Here is a 19,445-nt window from a genome sequence, read left to right as displayed (position 1 = left end):
GCCTACCCGACTTGAGGAACCACGAAAACATCGGAAATCAGTCGGGCCCGAGAGGTACCCCTCTCTCCTATATCCTGCAGCTGGTGTGCAAAAGTGGGTATTTGCATGGCGAAACACCGACCCCCACTTTAAGGGAGCGAAGCCGAAAAGTGTCCGACTTCCTGGAGCTGTGCGGCGGATCCGGCGGCCAGAAATTCCTCATTCCGGTTCTATTTTTTTTTTTTTCGATTTTGCGAAATTTGGCGGCCAGGCGGCGTAGCTGGGGCCTGGACTAGCCCGAAACACCTGGAGCCGGCGAGCGGAACGAATTTCCCAACGTTCTGCGGCTCCCGGAAGCCAAAAACGCATCGCCGAAAAATTTCAAAGTCCCAAGGACTCGTTCTTGAAAATCGATCCGGGGGCCATGGAAGTGTCCTCGGTACAGCTTCAGAGCTTTCCCCCCGCCTGGAAGTCTGAAAGTTCTATGTTTGTTCTAAGTGGAAAATCGCGTTTTTTTCAGTGTTCCACCCATCAGACCCAAACTTTGCCCACGCTTAGGTCTCTGTCTCGGGGTGCTTTACAACATATTGACGCCCCCCTGGCGTGGAAGTAGGGGAAACGTGTCAATTTTCACAAAATCGTGATTTTTTCAAAATATTTCTAAGTGTCAAGGACACTTTTGGATAATCTTCCCCAGGCTCCTGGAAGCCTCCTCGGTACGCCTCCTGCGGTTTCTCCCTGCCTGGAAGTCTGACACTTGTCTGAAATTTTTAGAGTATGAAAATGCGGTTTTTCACCCAAAATTCGACTTTGCGCCCGTGACTCGCAAACTTCACCCACATTTGGGCGACTGTCCTGGGGTACCTCACAACATATTGACGCCCCCCTGGCGTGGAAGTAGGGGAAACGTGTCAATTTTCACAAAATCATGATTTTTTCAAAATATTTCTAAGTGTCAAGGACACTTTTGGAAAATCTTCCCCAGGCTCCTGGAAGCCTCCTCGGTACGCCTCCTGCGGTTTCTCCCTGCCTGGAAGTCTGACACTTGTCTGAAATTTTTAGAGTATGAAAATGCGGTTTTTCACCCAAAATTCGACTTTGCGCCCGTGACTCGCAAACTTCACCCACATTTGGGCGACTGTCCTGGGGTACCTCACAACATATTGACGCCCCCCTGGCGTGGAAGTAGGGGAAACGTGTCAATTTTCACAAAATCGTGATTTTTTCAAAATATTTCTAAGTGTCAAGGACACTTTTGGAAAATCTTCCCCAGGCTCCTGGAAGCCTCCTCGGTACGCCTCCTGCGGTTTCTCCCTGCCTGGAAGTCTGACACTTGTCTGAAATTTTTAGAGTATGAAAATGCGGTTTTTCACCCAAAATTCGACTTTGCGCCCGTGACTCGCAAACTTCACCCACATTTGGGCGACTGTCCTGGGGTACCTCACAACATATTGACGCCCCCCTGGCGTGGAAGTAGGGGAAACGTGTCAATTTTCACAAAATCGTGATTTTTTCAAAATATTTCTAAGTGTCAAGGACACTTTTGGATAATCTTCCCCAGGCTCCTGGAAGCCTCCTCGGTACGCCTCCTGCGGTTTCTCCCTGCCTGGAAGTCTGACACTTGTCTGAAATTTTTAGAGTATGAAAATGCGGTTTTTCACCCAAAATTCGACTTTGCGCCCGTGACTCGCAAACTTCACCCACATTTGGGCGACTGTCCTGGGGTACCTCACAACATATTGACGCCCCCCTGGCGTGGAAGTAGGGGAAACGTGTCAATTTTCACAAAATCGTGATTTTTTCAAAATATTTCTAAGTGTCAAGGACACTTTTGGATAATCTTCCCCAGGCTCCTGGAAGCCTCCTCGGTACGCCTCCTGCGGTTTCTCCCTGCCTGGAAGTCTGACACTTGTCTGAAATTTTTAGAGTATGAAAATGCGGTTTTTCACCCAAAATTCGACTTTGCGCCCGTGACTCGCAAACTTCACCCACATTTGGGCGACTGTCCTCTGGTACCTCACAACATATTGACGCCCCCCTGGCGTGGAAGTAGGGGAAACGTGTCAATTTTCACAAAATCGTGATTTTTTCAAAATATTTCTAAGTGTCAAGGACACTTTTGGAAAATCTTCCCCAGGCTCCTGGAAGCCTCCTCGGTACGCCTCCTGCGGTTTCTCCCTGCCTGGAAGTCTGACACTTGTCTGAAATTTTTAGAGTATGAAAACGCGGTTTTTCACCCAAAATTCGACTTTGCGCCCATGACCCGCAAACTTCACCCACATTTGGGCGACTGTCCTGGGGTACCTCACAACATATTGACGCCCCCCTGGCGTGGAAGTAGGGGAAACGTGTCAATTTTCACAAAATCGTGATTTTCTGAAAATATTTCTAAGTGTCAAGGACACTTTTGGAAAATCTTCCCCAGGCTCCTGGAAGCCTCCTCGGTACGCCTCCTGCGGTTTCTCCCTGCCTGGAAGTCTGACACTTGTCTGAAATTTTTAGAGTATGAAAACGCGGTTTTTCACCCAAAATTCGACTTTGCGCCCGTGACTCGCAAACTTCACCCACATTTAGGCGACTGTCCTGGGGTACCTCACAACATATTGACGCCCCCCTGGCGTGGAAGTAGGGGAAACGTGTCAATTTTCACAAAATCGTGATTTTCTGAAAATATTTCTAAGTGTCAAGGACACTTTTGGAAAATCTTCCCCAGGCTCCTGGAAGCCTCCTCGGTACGCCTCCTGCGGTTTCTCCCTGCCTGGAAGTCTGACACTTGTCTGAAATTTTTAGAGTATGAAAACGCGGTTTTTCACCCAAAATTCGACTTTGCGCCCATGACCCGCAAACTTCACCCACATTTGGGCGACTGTCCTGGGGTACCTCACAACATATTGACGCCCCCCTGGCGTGGAAGTAGGGGAAACGTGTCAATTTTCACAAAATCGTGATTTTCTGAAAATATTTCTAAGTGTCAAGGACACTTTTGGAAAATCTTCCCCAGGCTCCTGGAAGCCTCCTCGGTACGCCTCCTGCGGTTTCTCCCTGCCTGGAAGTCTGACACTTGTCTGAAATTTTTAGAGTATGAAAACGCGGTTTTTCACCCAAAATTCGACTTTGCGCCCGTGACTCGCAAACTTCACCCACATTTAGGCGACTGTCCTGGGGTACCTCACAACATATTGACGCCCCCCTGGAGTGGAAGTAGGGGAAACGTGTCAATTTTCACAAAATCGTGATTTTTTTCAAAATATTTCTAAGTGTCAAGGACACTTTTGGAAAATCTTCCCCAGGCTCCTGGAAGCCTCCTCGGTACGCCTCCTGCGGTTTTCCCCCGCCTGGAAGTCTGACATTTTTTACAGTGCGAAAATACGGTTTTTCGCTCAAAATTAAACTTTCCGCCCATGGAACGCACACTGTGCCCCCACCTTGGAGAGTCGCTATGGCGTACTCAGGGTGACTATTAAGCCCACAGACAACCTCCACAGGCCGACTATTAAGCCCCCTCCGTCTTCCGCAGGGCCGACTATTAAGCCCTCCACCGACTTCCGCAGGGCCGACTATTAAGCCCCCCTCCGACTTCCACAGGGCCGACTATTAAGCCCCCCTACGGAGTCCACTCAGCCAGCGACTGAAACGTGGTGAGCGGGGTGTGCGCATCCCGGCCGCGCCCAAAGTGCTTCGCCGCGGTCATGGCTGTCGCCACCGAAAACGGCAAATGTTTGTTTCGGCCAAGCTGCAAGGATACATCTCGGAACACAAAAACCAAACCGGTGGGGACATCCTACAGAGAAACACCGAGCCTGCTCTAGGGGACAGGGACAGAAGGCCGTTCGCCTTCCGAGAGCCCTCACCTGGGTGAGGACCCAAGATGTGCCCTTCTGACAGTGGTTACCTCCAGAGAACCAGGACCCCCGTGGGAAGGGTCCTGCCAAGCTCGGGTCGCCCAGATTCGCCTCTCTCACTCGGGTCACGCGCCCAGCCAACGTCCGCAGAAGACTTCCGATAAACACCGAGCCTGCTCTGGGGGGACAAAGACAGAAGGGCGTCCGCCTTCCGAGAGCCCTCACCTGGGTGAGGACCCAAGATGTGCCCTTCTGACAGTGATTACCTCCAGAGAACCAGGACCCCCGTGGGAAGGGTCCTGCCAAGCTCGGGTCGCCCAGATTCGCCTCTCTCACTCGGGTCACGCGCCCAGCCAACGTCCGCAGAAGACTTCCGATAAACACCGAGCCTGCTCTGGGGGGATAAAGACAGAAGGGCGTCCGCCTTCCGAGAGCCCTCACCTGGGTGAGGACTCAAGATGTGCCCTTCTGACAGTGATTACCTCCAGAGAACCAGGACCCCCGTGGGAAGGGTCCTGCCAAGCTCGGGTCGCCCAGATTCGCCTCTCTCACTCGGGTCACGCGCCCAGCCAACGTCCGCAGAAGACTTCCGATAAACACCGAGCCTGCTCTGGGGGGACAAAGACAGAAGGGCGTCCGCCTTCCGAGAGCCCTCACCTGGGTGAGGACCCAAGATGTGCCCTTCTGACAGTGATTACCTCCAGAGAACCAGGACCCCCCGTGGGAAGGGTCCTGCCAAGCTCGGGTCACCCAGATTCGCCTCTCTCACTCGGGTCACGCGCCCAGCCAACGTCCGCAGAAGACTTCCGATAAACACCGAGCCTGCTCTGGGGGGACAAAGACAGAAGGGCGTCCGCCTTCCGAGAGCCCTCACCTGGGTGAGGACTCAAGATGTGCCCTTCTGACAGTGATTACCTCCAGAGAACCAGGACCCCCGTCGGAAGGGTCCTGCCAAGCTCGGGTCGCCCAGATTCGCCTCTCTCACTCGGGTCACGCGCCCAGCCAACGTCCGCAGAAGACTTCCGATAAACACCGAGCCTGCTCTGGGGGGACAAAGACAGAAGGGCGTCCGCCTTCCGAGAGCCCTCACCTGGGTGAGGACCCAAGATGTGCCCTTCTGACAGTGATTACCTCCAGAGAACCAGGACCCCCGTGGGAAGGGTCCTGCCAAGCTCGGGTCGCCCAGATTCGCCTCTCTCACTCGGGTCACGCGCCCAGCCAACGTCCGCAGAAGACTTCCGATAAACACCGAGCCTGCTCTGGGGGGACAAAGACAGAAGGGCGTCCGCCTTCCGAGAGCCCTCACCTGGGTGAGGACCCAAGATGTGCCCTTCTGACAGTGATTACCTCCAGAGAACCAGGACCCCCCGTGGGAAGGGTCCTGCCAAGCTCGGGTCACCCAGATTCGCCTCTCTCACTCGGGTCACGCGCCCAGCCAACGTCCGCAGAAGACTTCCGATAAACACCGAGCCTGCTCTGGGGGGACAAAGACAGAAGGGCGTCCGCCTTCCGAGAGCCCTCACCTGGGTGAGGACTCAAGATGTGCCCTTCTGACAGTGATTACCTCCAGAGAACCAGGACCCCCGTCGGAAGGGTCCTGCCAAGCTCGGGTCGCCCAGATTCGCCTCTCTCACTCGGGTCACGCGCCCAGCCAACGTCCGCAGAAGACTTCCGATAAACACCGAGCCTGCTCTGGGGGGACAAAGACAGAAGGGCGTCCGCCTTCCGAGAGCCCTCACCTGGGTGAGGACTCAAGATGTGCCCTTCTGACAGTGATTACCTCCAGAGAACCAGGACCCCCGTGGGAAGGGTCCTGCCAAGCTCGGGTCGCCCAGATTCGCCTCTCTCACTCGGGTCACGCGCCCAGCCAACGTCCGCAGAAGACTTCCGATAAACACCGAGCCTGCTCTGGGGGGACAAAGACAGAAGGGCGTCCGCCTTCCGAGAGCCCTCACCTGGGTGAGGACTCAAGATGTGCCCTTCTGACAGTGATTACCTCCAGAGAACCAGGACCCCCGTCGGAAGGGTCCTGCCAAGCTCGGGTCGCCCAGATTCGCCTCTCTCACTCGGGTCACGCGCCCAGCCAACGTCCGCAGAAGACTTCCGATAAACACCGAGCCTGCTCTGGGGGGACAAAGACAGAAGGGCGTCCGCCTTCCGAGAGCCCTCACCTGGGTGAGGACCCAAGATGTGCCCTTCTGACAGTGATTACCTCCAGAGAACCAGGACCCCCCGTGGGAAGGGTCCTGCCAAGCTCGGGTCACCCAGATTCGCCTCTCTCACTCGGGTCACGCGCCCAGCCAACGTCCGCAGAAGACTTCCGATAAACACCGAGCCTGCTCTGGGGGGACAAAGACAGAAGGGCGTCCGCCTTCCGAGAGCCCTCACCTGGGTGAGGACTCAAGATGTGCCCTTCTGACAGTGATTACCTCCAGAGAACCAGGACCCCCGTCGGAAGGGTCCTGCCAAGCTCGGGTCGCCCAGATTCGCCTCTCTCACTCGGGTCACGCGCCCAGCCAACGTCCGCAGAAGACTTCCGATAAACACCGAGCCTGCTCTGGGGGGACAAAGACAGAAGGGCGTCCGCCTTCCGAGAGCCCTCACCTGGGTGAGGACTCAAGATGTGCCCTTCTGACAGTGATTAGCTCCAGAGAACCAGGACCCCCGTGGGAAGGGTCCTGCCAAGCTCGGGTCGCCCAGATTCGCCTCTCTCACTCGGGTCACGCGCCCAGCCAACGTCCGCAGAAGACTTCCGATAAACACCGAGCCTGCTCTGGGGGGACAAAGACAGAAGGGCGTCCGCCTTCCGAGAGCCCTCACCTGGGTGAGGACTCAAGATGTGCCCTTCTGACAGTGATTACCTCCAGAGAACCAGGACCCCCGTGGGAAGGGTCCTGCCAAGCTCGGGTCACCCAGATTCGCCTCTCTCATTCGGGTCACGCACCCAGCCAATGTCCACAGCGGATTTCCGACAAATTTTCACTGAAAATTCAACTTTGTGCCCATGAACCAGACACTTTACCCACACTTGGGTCTCTATCTTGGGGTACTTTACAACATATTGATGACCCATGAGGTTGAAGTAGGGAAAATGTGAGATTTTTTTTTTTTTACAAAATCGGGATTGTCTCAAAATTTTTCTAAAAATGTCTAAGGAAGTGTCCTTGACATAACACCTGAGATTTTTCCCTTTCTGAATGTATGACACAACAGGATTCGAACCCGAGACGCCAGCTCGGCAAGGCCGCAGCGCTAACAAGTGAGCCACCGTGCTTTGACTGGGATCGATGGATCCAGTTAGTACCCAATCCGTTACAGATATGACTGATCGACAGCCGTGTAGGTGCCACCCCCTGGGGCTGAGTCATCCCCCGTGATGCCGTATAGGCGATTATGGCAGGTGGATCCGGTCAGGTGCCACCCCTGGGGCTGAGTCATCCCCCGTGATGCCGTATAGGTGATTACAGCAGGTGGATCAGGTGAGGGATATATCATCAACCCTACGGATGTTTAGCGACCGTGGAGGTGCCACCCCCTGGGCTGACTCAACCCCCGTGGTGACCTATATCAGAGTACGGCAAAACACATCCGGTTAATTTCAATCACCTCAGCTGGCGTCTTTCACCTGCGTGGCTGACTCGCGCGGAGGAAAATCATTTGCCACAGTTCAAGACACAGAGAAACACGGCACTTTAATAAACTATTACGAGACGCTCTGTTTGACTGCGGGAAACCCTTCGCAATGGAGCGGTGAGTAGAAGACATTTGTCGGCCACGTAGAGACACATGAATGTACCTTGTAGTGGAGTTGTACACTTGCTGGCAAGGTGACCGGTTTTATTGCTTGTGTCTCCCCCGCAGGCACCCACGGACACCACTTACATGCCCCGTGTGCCACAGGGTAACCAAATATATATCCACACATCTGAGAAGGGTATGCCTGAGGTCACACGGTGATTCGGAGATAAAAACCGCCATAGCCTCCGCAAAGTATCAACTTCGCTGTATCGCCAACAAGGGGACAACAATCCAATTCAGTGAGCTCAAGCCCCTCCAATCCTTGGAGGAGACTGTAGCCTTCTTAGAAGGTCGCGGCTTTTTGATAGCAAACAAGCCTAGGTTTGAGTCACAAATCACACCACTGACCTGTGAAGGGCCCGCTCAGGTACCAACTGACAATCCGGAGCTCCGCCCAGGCTCCATGCCAGAGCTAGATTCAGATGTGATGGATGTGCCTTTCCTTTTACGGCCGGGAGACAGTCTGGAGGGAGACCCGTGCCCCCCGCCAGAGCTAGATTCAGATGAGATGGATGTGCCTTTCCTTTTACGGCCAGTAGACAGTCGGGAGGGAGACCCATGCCCCACGCCAAAGCTAGATTCGGATGAGATGGATGTGCCTTTCCTTTTACGGCCGGTAGACAGTCGGGAGGGAGACCCGTGCCCTGAGCCTGACCACACAGGGAGCATTTCTGACCGCATAGGCAATGAGGAGGTCATGGATGGCAGCAATTTAAGTATCCAGAAAAGGGAATGGAAAGACAAAAACCGCACGGCTACCAAGGCCGCCGGATTGTACAAGCGTCACTCATTGAATCACCCCATGTTAAAGGGGTTCCACTCGTACCTAACAGTTACCCATGGGGTCCCAAACTGTCAACAGGAGGTATCAAACGTAGCACGGTTTCTATTTTTTGTGAACCCAAAATCTGTAACTCTGGAGTACCTCGTAAAACCAAACCAGGTTAATAATTTTTTTCAACAACTTGGAAAACTCCATCTATCGAGCCAGACCTCCCTCAAAATGTTGAAGCATATACGGAGATTTACCATGTATCAGATGAGGGCTACCAAACTGAGACTAGAGAATCCTCAACTTTATAAGGCATGCGAAGTGTTCATGAATTTTACAACAGACCTTCAGAAATCATTGTACAAGGGAGCCTGCCGAGAGTCTGTAAGTAAAAGGTACACCGTTCAAAAGAGCCAATATTCAGCGCATTGTTACCAAACCTTGGATGTTGGTTAATTGCCTTTATTTTTCCCCACAGGTACGATCTATTGATGAAGCCATCAAAGTCACCCAAGGACTGCCAGATTATACTGGAGGAGGCAAGGCCAACATTTCTAGCTAGCATCGAGGCTGTGACAGATGGCGGATCAGAAGTAGATCGCCGGGAAGTGGTACTGTACCTCGAGGCCCTTCTGATTCTAAAACATCTCCAAAGACCAGGTGTTGTTCGTAACATGACGGTAAGTCGTCGGGCCCTGTGGGTCAGCGGTATTTGCTGAACCGGTTCAATATTTTTCCACCTTTTTTTTTCACATCGTAGGTTTCAGAGTGGAATGAGAGGATCCATCACACGTACCAAGGAAGACGCAAGACAATTGTGGGTGTGAAGACTCACAAGTGCTCCACCTCTCAGGTAGCAACTTTTGTACTTTCAGAGGAAGAGGAATCGGTAAGCTTTTCTCAAAGCCAGGGAACCCAGGCAACCCCACTCATTGTGGGGAGCAAAACACTCTCTTGTCCCCATGTAAAACCTTTTGGAGGGGTGCCCCCAGACTGGAGAGTAACATATATATATTTTTTTTCTTTTTCAGTGGTTCAATGCGTATGCGGAATATGTCAGACCGGTCTTTACCTTTGGCCGAAAGATTATCACAAACTTTTTCGTGACGTGTACCGGGAAGGTCATAAAAAATCCATCCATGAGACTCAGACGATACCATTCAAGGTAAGGTAGCCACAAGTCAAGTGACCCACAGCCATAAGTAGCAACCGGTACTAACAATGTGCTTTCCTCCGTAGCTACAACCTCCCAAACATCACCAGCCACCTTGTACGGCGGATTTGCGAGACATGGACTTTGTCACAATACACAGATTGCGAAAAGCGCTTGTTTGCACGCTACTTGGCACATACAAACGATGTGGCCGAGAGAGTTTACCGGGAGAAGACCCTGACCGATATGTGCCGTGCCCAAGAGCTAGTGTTCAACGCAGGAAATCATGAGGACGCAAAAATTATGTCGCCAGTAATGGCATCAACCAGTGAATTGGATAACGAGGTGGTAGACCTCACGGAAAGTGATACCGAGTCATCCGATTCTACTGAGGAGTATAGTCTCAAGAATATTCGGCTCATCCCAATCAGGAGAACAAAGCCCTTGTGAATATGTCAATTTTTATCTGACATTAATAAAATTATTCAAATGTACATTCATCTTTGCCTCTTTGACTTGCCTCACTTTTCTCCCACTTTGGGGACCCTTTCGGGGTACTCTGCAACATATTGAAGCCCCTCTTGGGTGGGGGGTAAGGGGAAATGTGATTTTTTTTTTACTCAGAAAATTGCCCAAAATTTTCCAAGTGTCAAGGACTCTTCCAGAAAAGCTTCCCCAGGCTTCTGGAAGTGTCCTCGGTACACCTCCAGCAGTTTCCCCCTGCCTGGAAGTCTGACACATGTCTGAAATTTTCAAAGTGTGAAAGTATGGTTTTTCACCCAAAATTCAACTTTCCGCCCATGAACCACAGACTTCACCCACACTTAGGTCACTGTCTTGGGGTACACCTCCAGTGCTATGTCACGGTCATCACTGTTGTCACAAAAAATTGACTTTTGTTTAGGCCAAGCAATTTGAGGACGGCACGGCAGCCAGCAGCCCGTACGGTACAGGGGTTGATCAGACCCCCGTACGTCCGGTTGTGGTCTCCGTGCCCCGAAGGGGTTCCCGCTTCTCGCCTGCACCAGGCACGGCAGCCAGCAGACCGTACGGTCCAGGGGTGGGTCAGACTCCCGGACGTACGGTTGTGGTCTCCGTGCCCCGAAGGGGTTCCCACTTCTCGCCTGCACCAGGCACGGCAGCCAGCAGACCGTACGGTCCAGGGGTGGATCAGACCCCCGTACGTCCGGTTGTGGTCTCCATGCCCCGAAGGGGTTCCCGCTTCTCGCCTGCACCAGGAACGGCAGCCAGCAGACCGTACGGTCCAGGGGTGGGTCAGACCCCCGTACGTCCGGTTGTGGTCTCCGTGCCCCGAAGGGGTTCTCGCTTCTCGCCTGCGGCAGGCACAGCAGCCAGCAGACCGTACGGTCCAGGGGTGGGTCAGACCCCCGTACGTCCGGTTGTAGTCTCCGTGCCCCGAAGGGGTTCTCGCTTCTCGCCTGCGGCAGGCACAGCAGCCCGTACGGTCCAGGGGTTGATCAGGCCCCTGTACGTCTGCCCGTGGTCTCCGTGAGTCTTTCGCCCCTATACCCAGGGACCACACCTATGGCCATTTAGCTCAGTTGGTTAGAGCGTGGTGCTAATAACACCAAGGTCGTGGGTTCGATCCCCGTACGGGCCAAGCACATCTACAAACGCCCCTATACCCAGATGACCAATTTGCACATCAGGGTCGCTGCGGACCTCCACCAGAGTTTCCTCTGGCTTCGTCCTGCCCAGGCATAGCTCACCATCTTTCGGGTCCTATCGCGCACTCATGCTCCACCTCCCCGACAGAGGCGGGCCGATGGTGCACCCGCCGTGTCAACCCCCCGGAGCGGGCGGCGGGATCCCACCTCGGCCGGAGCGCCCCGGCCTTCACCTTCATTGCGCCACAGGGTTTCACGTCGCAACGGGGGGAGTGACGATGGTAAACCCCATCAGGTGGGCCCAGGGCAGGTGAGTCTGGCCTTGGGGGGACGTAAGGGATAAAGGAGAAGAGACCATCAGGGCACGGAGCCTCAGGCCTCCCTCGTTGTCACCCTTGCGAGGGGACCCCAGCTGCGCCATGGAGGCGATAGATGGAGGGGCAACCCTCAGACAGGCATAGCCCCGGGAGCACCCCGGGGCCGCAAGGTGCGTTCGAAGTGTCGATGATCAATGTGTCCTGCAATTCACACTTAATTCTCGCAGCTAGCTGCGTTCTTCGACGCGCGCGCCGAGTGATCCACCGTTAAGAGTCGCGCTTTCTGGTTTGGGGACACTCGGAGGCGCCCCCCTTTTCACTCTCGTGTCAGCCGGCCGCAAAAGACTGGGATGCTTTGGAGGGTTGTTTTCAAATCTCGGCCCTGTTGCCCGGGCGCTCGGCCTCCCCGTCCCTCCCTCCAGCGGGGAGGAGAACAAAGGAGGGCTCGAGGCTTCTCAACCTACCGCCCAGACCCACATACCCCGGGGAGGGGTGTGTGAGCGCACAGGAGAATGGTACCCGGGACGGCCTTTCGCGTACGCGGGGGGCTTCTTATTTTTCCTCGGCAGGCAGCGGCAGGGCAACAATCGTCGGCGCGAGGCCGGGCGTCTTTTTCCTGGGCGACGGAGCGAGAGGGGCTCCCCGCACCCTCCCGACGTCGCCCGCCCGCTGTCCTCACGTGCCCTCACCGTCCCCACCCTGCGGAGCGCCCTGGCGAAGCAGAAAGAGACCTACCACCGCCCCCATCACGTTCGGTACCCTTCGGGGATTTGGCGGGCGGCTGGCCTCCTGATCTGCACCTCATCGGTATTTTTCACTCGCCCATTAAAGATCCTTCCACAGGTTCATCTAGGGAAACCTTGTTACGACTTTTACTGTCTCTAGATAGTCAAGTTCGATCGTCTTCTCGGCTCTCCACCATGGGTCTTGGCCGAACCCGGCGGGGCCGATCCAAGGACCTCACTAAACCATCCAATCGGTAGTAGCGACGGGCAGTGTGTACAAAGGCCAGGGACTTAATCAATCGAGGGAGAGAAGCCAGATAGGAAGCCCCGCAGCGGGAAGGGCACCCGGAGGAAGGGAAATCCTCCTCGTCGTCCGTGCCAGCAGGCGGGCATCCCGGGGCGTCACCTTGCGGAGGAAAAAAAGGAGCCTGAACGGCGAGTGCAGTGCCACTGGGGAGATCGTGCACGCTGTACGGTGCGAGGCGGCCGATGCGGAGGGTGTCTGGAAAAAAAACCCACCTTGCACGGAGAGGGCGAGGTGACTGGCCTCCGGAGGACGCCACGGCTCCCCTGCCTCGTGACCCACCGCTCCCGGGGCGACACACAGAGTCGCTGCTGGGGAGAGGGGCCAGGGCGGTGGGGGGCCTATGCGGCGCCACCATCTGGCTTAGACCCGGCCTCCCGATCGGAGGGCATCCGTTGTAAAAACCACCCCTTGTGCGGGGAGGGCCGTAGGTGACTGGCCTTCGGAGGACGCCACGGCCGCCCTGCCTCGTGACCCACCGCTCCCGGGGCGACACACAGAGTCGCTGCTGGGGAGAGGGGCCAGGGCGGTGGGGGGCCTATGCGGGGCCTCCGTCTGGCTTAGACCTGCCTCCGCCGAGGGGGGTCCTCGACCCACCGGCGGACGGGCGCGAGGAGTGGGAGAGGGGGGCTGGCCGTCGGGGTCCACCGCGGCTCAGGCGCAGAGCCCGCCAGCGACACGGAGGTCGCGCGGGGGGCGCAGTTGGCCTGGCCGTGTCGGCGTCGCCCTCCGGCGTAGTCCCTCGTCCCGGGCCCTTGCCCGTAACCTCAAAGGAAGCCAACCGAGCGGCGTCTCCCCCCAAAGCCATGCCTCCGCTGTTGAGAACAGAAGAAGCCCGGGGAGTCACCTTGCGGAGAAAAAAATAAAAAAAAAAAAGGAGCCTGAACGGCGAGTGCAGTGCCGCTGGGGAGATCGTGCACGCTGTACGGTGCGAGGCGGCCGATGCGGAGGGTGTCTGGAAAAAAACCCACCTTGCACGGAGAGGGCGAGGTGACTGGCCTCCGGAGGACACCACGGCTCCCCTGCCTCGTGACCCACCGCTCCCGGGGCGACACACAGAGTCGCTGCTGGGGAGAGGGGCCAGGGCGGTGGGGGGCCTATGCGGCGCCACCATCTGGCTTAGACCCGGCCTCCCGATCGGAGGGCATCTGTTGTAAAAACCACCCCTTGCACGGGGAGGGCCGTAGGTGACTGGCCTTCGGAGGACGCCACGGCCACCCTGCCTCGTGACCCACCGCTCCCGGGGCGACACACAGAGTCGCTGCTGGGGAGAGGGGCCAGGGCGGTGGGGGGCCTATGCGGGGCCTCCGTCTGGCTTAGACCTGCCTCCGCCGCGGGGGGTCCTCGACCCACCGGCGGACGGGCGCGAGGAGTGGGAGAGGGGGGCTGGCCGTCGGGGTCCACCGCGGCTCAGGCGCAGAGCCCGCCAGCGACGCGGAGGTCGCACGGGGGGCGCAGTTGGCCTGGCCGTGTCGGCGTCGCCCTATGGCGTAGTCCCTCGTCCCGGGCTCTTGCCCGTAACCTCAAAGGAGCCCCAACCGAGCGGCGTCTCCCCCCCAAAGCCGTGCCTCCGCTGTTGAAAACAGAAGAAGCCCGGGGCGGCAGTTCGCCGGGTACTCCCCTTCGCCAAAACTCTTTTTGCCCCACTCGTCTCTCCCTTTTCCATCCTCCCTTCTCGCTCTGGGGCGTCCGCTTGGTCTCTCTCTCTCTCTCTCGCTCTCTCCCTCTCGCGCTCCCTTCCGAGCCGCCTCGGAGGACGTCGGACGAGCGGGGAAGGCGACGGCGTTCGGCCGGGCACACCACGCGGTGAGAACCCACTCCGCCTGCCTCCCCACGCGTCTGTCGTCCCCCCACTATGGTAGGGGCTCGGGAAAAGACTGGAGAACGCGGAGCTCGGCGGTGGCGTGGAAGCGCCACCCACCGCCGCCGCTCTCGCCGATGCCCACCGCGGAGGCCGCCCATCGGACGCTGGGTGGGGGTCGGCACGGGCCTCCGCGGGCGAGCTGCGCATCTGGAAGTCAAAGGGCCGCCCTCGGAGAAGATCGTTGTGCTACCCCGCGCGGGGAGCGATTCGGACGACGGGCCCCCACGCCGAGGTGGGTGGGCGCCCCGCCATTCACCCGCGCGGGTCGTCAGACCCCTGCCGTACCACAGTTCGGGTCAAACTCCCCCTCTGCACGGCAGCCACCGTCCTGCGAACGGGAGGCGACTGCCGGCGTGCACGCCCAAGGATGCGTGCCTGAATCCCGGGGGGTAAAAGAGGAAGGAGACCGCCCGCCTTAGACCGACGCGGGCTCCAAAGCCCGGGCCGAGCGAGCGGCACCACCTCCCCACCCGGGAGCGCTGAGCCAAATCGATCGGAGGAAGAGCCGGTGGGGGGCATGGGTGAGAAACCCCACCCGCTGCCATCCTTCCCCTCGGGGAGACGGGGAAGAAACATGCCCGATAGTCCTGGAGGTACCTCTCCGACACGCTACGGGCGCCCTCGAGACGGAATCCGGGTCACAGTGCGATTCTCTCATAGGTCTCCCCGGTGGCGTGGAAGCGGGAGACATCCGACGCAGAGAAACGCCAAGCCTGCTCTGAGGGGACCGAGTCAGGGGGTGCAATCCGCCCTCCTGGAGCCCTCCTCGGGACGAAGACTCCAGATCTGCCTCCCTTCTGACATCCGTCACCCTCGGAGAACCAGAACACGCTTGGGGAGGGTCCGTTCAGGCTCAGGCGACCCGGGAAACGCGTCTCTGACTTGGGGCAGACGACCGGCAAGAGTCCCCCTGGAGCCGCGGAAGCCTGGTGTCGACGCGAGGGCGGACTTCCATGCAAACAGGGGGGTACTCGCCAAACCGCCTACCCGACTTGAGGAACCACGAAAACATCGGAAATCAGTCGGGCCCGAGAGGTACCCCTCTCTCCTATATCCTGCAGCTGGTGTGCAAAAGTGGGTATTTGCATGGCGAAACACCGACCCCCACTTTAAGGGAGCGAAGCCGAAAAGTGTCCGACTTCCTGGAGCTGTGCGGCGGATCCGGCGGCCAGAAATTCCTCATTCCGGTTCTATTTTTTTTTTTTTCGATTTTGCGAAATTTGGCGGCCAGGCGGCGTAGCTGGGGCCTGGACTAGCCCGAAACACCTGGAGCCGGCGAGCGGAACGAATTTCCCAACGTTCTGCGGCTCCCGGAAGCCAAAAACGCATCGCCGAAAAATTTCAAAGTCCCAAGGACTCGTTCTTGAAAATCGATCCGGGGGCCATGGAAGTGTCCTCGGTACAGCTTCAGAGCTTTCCCCCCGCCTGGAAGTCTGAAAGTTCTATGTTTGTTCTAAGTGGAAAATCGCGTTTTTTTCAGTGTTCCACCCATCAGACCCAAACTTTGCCCACGCTTAGGTCTCTGTCTCGGGGTGCTTTACAACATATTGACGCCCCCCTGGCGTGGAAGTAGGGGAAACGTGTCAATTTTCACAAAATCGTGATTTTTTTCAAAATATTTCTAAGTGTCAAGGACACTTTTGGATAATCTTCCCCAGGCTCCTGGAAGCCTCCTCGGTACGCCTCCTGCGGTTTCTCCCTGCCTGGAAGTCTGACACTTGTCTGAAATTTTTAGAGTATGAAAATGCGGTTTTTCACCCAAAATTCGACTTTGCGCCCGTGACTCGCAAACTTCACCCACATTTGGGCGACTGTCCTGGGGTACCTCACAACATATTGACGCCCCCCTGGCGTGGAAGTAGGGGAAACGTGTCAATTTTCACAAAATCATGATTTTTTCAAAATATTTCTAAGTGTCAAGGACACTTTTGGAAAATCTTCCCCAGGCTCCTGGAAGCCTCCTCGGTACGCCTCCTGCGGTTTCTCCCTGCCTGGAAGTCTGACACTTGTCTGAAATTTTTAGAGTATGAAAATGCGGTTTTTCACCCAAAATTCGACTTTGCGCCCGTGACTCGCAAACTTCACCCACATTTGGGCGACTGTCCTGGGGTACCTCACAACATATTGACGCCCCCCTGGCGTGGAAGTAGGGGAAACGTGTCAATTTTCACAAAATCGTGATTTTTTCAAAATATTTCTAAGTGTCAAGGACACTTTTGGAAAATCTTCCCCAGGCTCCTGGAAGCCTCCTCGGTACGCCTCCTGCGGTTTCTCCCTGCCTGGAAGTCTGACACTTGTCTGAAATTTTTAGAGTATGAAAATGCGGTTTTTCACCCAAAATTCGACTTTGCGCCCGTGACTCGCAAACTTCACCCACATTTGGGCGACTGTCCTGGGGTACCTCACAACATATTGACGCCCCCCTGGCGTGGAAGTAGGGGAAACGTGTCAATTTTCACAAAATCGTGATTTTTTCAAAATATTTCTAAGTGTCAAGGACACTTTTGGATAATCTTCCCCAGGCTCCTGGAAGCCTCCTCGGTACGCCTCCTGCGGTTTCTCCCTGCCTGGAAGTCTGACACTTGTCTGAAATTTTTAGAGTATGAAAATGCGGTTTTTCACCCAAAATTCGACTTTGCGCCCGTGACTCGCAAACTTCACCCACATTTGGGCGACTGTCCTGGGGTACCTCACAACATATTGACGCCCCCCTGGCGTGGAAGTAGGGGAAACGTGTCAATTTTCACAAAATCGTGATTTTTTCAAAATATTTCTAAGTGTCAAGGACACTTTTGGATAATCTTCCCCAGGCTCCTGGAAGCCTCCTCGGTACGCCTCCTGCGGTTTCTCCCTGCCTGGAAGTCTGACACTTGTCTGAAATTTTTAGAGTATGAAAATGCGGTTTTTCACCCAAAATTCGACTTTGCGCCCGTGACTCGCAAACTTCACCCACATTTGGGCGACTGTCCTGGGGTACCTCACAACATATTGACGCCCCCCTGGCGTGGAAGTAGGGGAAACGTGTCAATTTTCACAAAATCGTGATTTTTTCAAAATATTTCTAAGTGTCAAGGACACTTTTGGAAAATCTTCCCCAGGCTCCTGGAAGCCTCCTCGGTACGCCTCCTGCGGTTTCTCCCTGCCTGGAAGTCTGACACTTGTCTGAAATTTTTAGAGTATGAAAACGCGGTTTTTCACCCAAAATTCGACTTTGCGCCCATGACCCGCAAACTTCACCCACATTTGGGCGACTGTCCTGGGGTACCTCACAACATATTGACGCCCCCCTGGCGTGGAAGTAGGGGAAACGTGTCAATTTTCACAAAATCGTGATTTTCTGAAAATATTTCTAAGTGTCAAGGACACTTTTGGAAAATCTTCCCCAGGCTCCTGGAAGCCTCCTCGGTACGCCTCCTGCGGTTTCTCCCTGCCTGGAAGTCTGACACTTGTCTGAAATTTTTAGAGTATGAAAATGCGGTTTTTCACCCAAAATTCGACTTTGCGCCTGTGACTCGCAAACTTCACCCACATTTGGGCGACTGTCCTGGGGTACCTCACAACATATTGACGCCCCCCTGGCGTGGAAGTAGGGGAAACGTGTCAATTTTCACAAAATCATGATTTTTTCAAAATATTTCTAAGTGTCAAGGACACTTTTGGAAAATCTTCCCCAGGCTCCTGGAAGCCTCCTCGGTACGCCTCCTGCGGTTTCTCCCTGCCTGGAAGTCTGACACTTGTCTGAAATTTTTAGAGTATGAAAATGCGGTTTTTCACCCAAAATTCGACTTTGCGCCCGTGACTCGCAAACTTCACCCACATTTGGGCGACTGTCCTGGGGTACCTCACAACATATTGACGCCCCCCTGGCGTGGAAGTAGGGGAAACGTGTCAATTTTCACAAAATCGTGATTTTCTGAAAATATTTCTAAGTGTCAAGGACACTTTTGGAAAATCTTCCCCAGGCTCCTGGAAGCCTCCTCGGTACGCCTCCTGCGGTTTCTCCCTGCCTGGAAGTCTGACACTTGTCTGAAATTTTTAGAGTATGAAAACGCGGTTTTTCACCCAAAATTCGACTTTGCGCCCGTGACTCGCAAACTTCACCCACATTTAGGCGACTGTCCTGGGGTACCTCACAACATATTGACGCCCCCCTGGAGTGGAAGTAGGGGAAACGTGTCAATTTTCACAAAATCGTGATTTTTTTCAAAATATTTCTAAGTGTCAAGGACACTTTTGGAAAATCTTCCCCAGGCTCCTGGAAGCCTCCTCGGTACGCCTCCTGCGGTTTTCCCCCGCCTGGAAGTCTGACATTTTTTACAGTGCGAAAATACGGTTTTTCGCTCAAAATTAAACTTTCCGCCCATGGAACGCACACTGTGCCCCCACCTTGGAGAGTCGCTATGGCGTACTCAGGGTGACTATTAAGCCCACAGACAACCTCCACAGGCCGACTATTAAGCCCCCTCCGTCTTCCGCAGGGCCGACTATTAAGCCCTCCACCGACTTCCGCAGGGCCGACTATTAAGCCCCCCTCCGACTTCCACAGGGCCGACTATTAAGCCCCCCTACGGAGTCCACTCAGCCAGCGACTGAAACGTGGTGAGCGGGGTGTGCGCATCCCGGCCGCGCCCAAAGTGCTTCGCCGCGGTCATGGCTGTCGCCACCGAAAACGGCAAATGTTTGTTTCGGCCAAGCTGCAAGGATACATCTCGGAACACAAAAACCAAACCGGTGGGGACATCCTACAGAGAAACACCGAGCCTGCTCTAGGGGACAGGGACAGAAGGCCGTTCGCCTTCCGAGAGCCCTCACCTGGGTGAGGACCCAAGATGTGCCCTTCTGACAGTGGTTACCTCCAGAGAACCAGGACCCCCGTGGGAAGGGTCCTGCCAAGCTCGGGTCGCCCAGATTCGCCTCTCTCACTCGGGTCACGCGCCCAGCCAACGTCCGCAGAAGACTTCCGATAAACACCGAGCCTGCTCTGGGGGGACAAAGACAGAAGGGCGTCCGCCTTCCGAGAGCCCTCACCTGGGTGAGGACCCAAGATGTGCCCTTCTGACAGT

At 55.6% G+C, this 19,445-nt stretch overlaps 1 non-coding gene across 1 annotated transcript; it reads right to left on the bottom strand.

The window, feature by feature from the left end:
- Window positions 1-11,613: 11,613 nt before the first annotated feature.
- LOC138660011 (5.8S ribosomal RNA) lies at window positions 11,614-11,765 on the bottom strand. The gene has a single exon (XR_011317516.1). It is a non-coding gene; the product is annotated as a 5.8S ribosomal RNA (ribosomal RNA).
- Window positions 11,766-19,445: the final 7,680 nt, after the last annotated feature.

Source organism: Ranitomeya imitator, chromosome 1, assembly GCF_032444005.1.
Source record: "Ranitomeya imitator isolate aRanImi1 chromosome 1, aRanImi1.pri, whole genome shotgun sequence".
Taxonomy (NCBI): Eukaryota; Metazoa; Chordata; class Amphibia; order Anura; family Dendrobatidae; genus Ranitomeya; species Ranitomeya imitator.
Note: the sequence above shows the minus strand (reverse complement) of the source record. Positions and strands in the feature narration are given on the sequence as shown.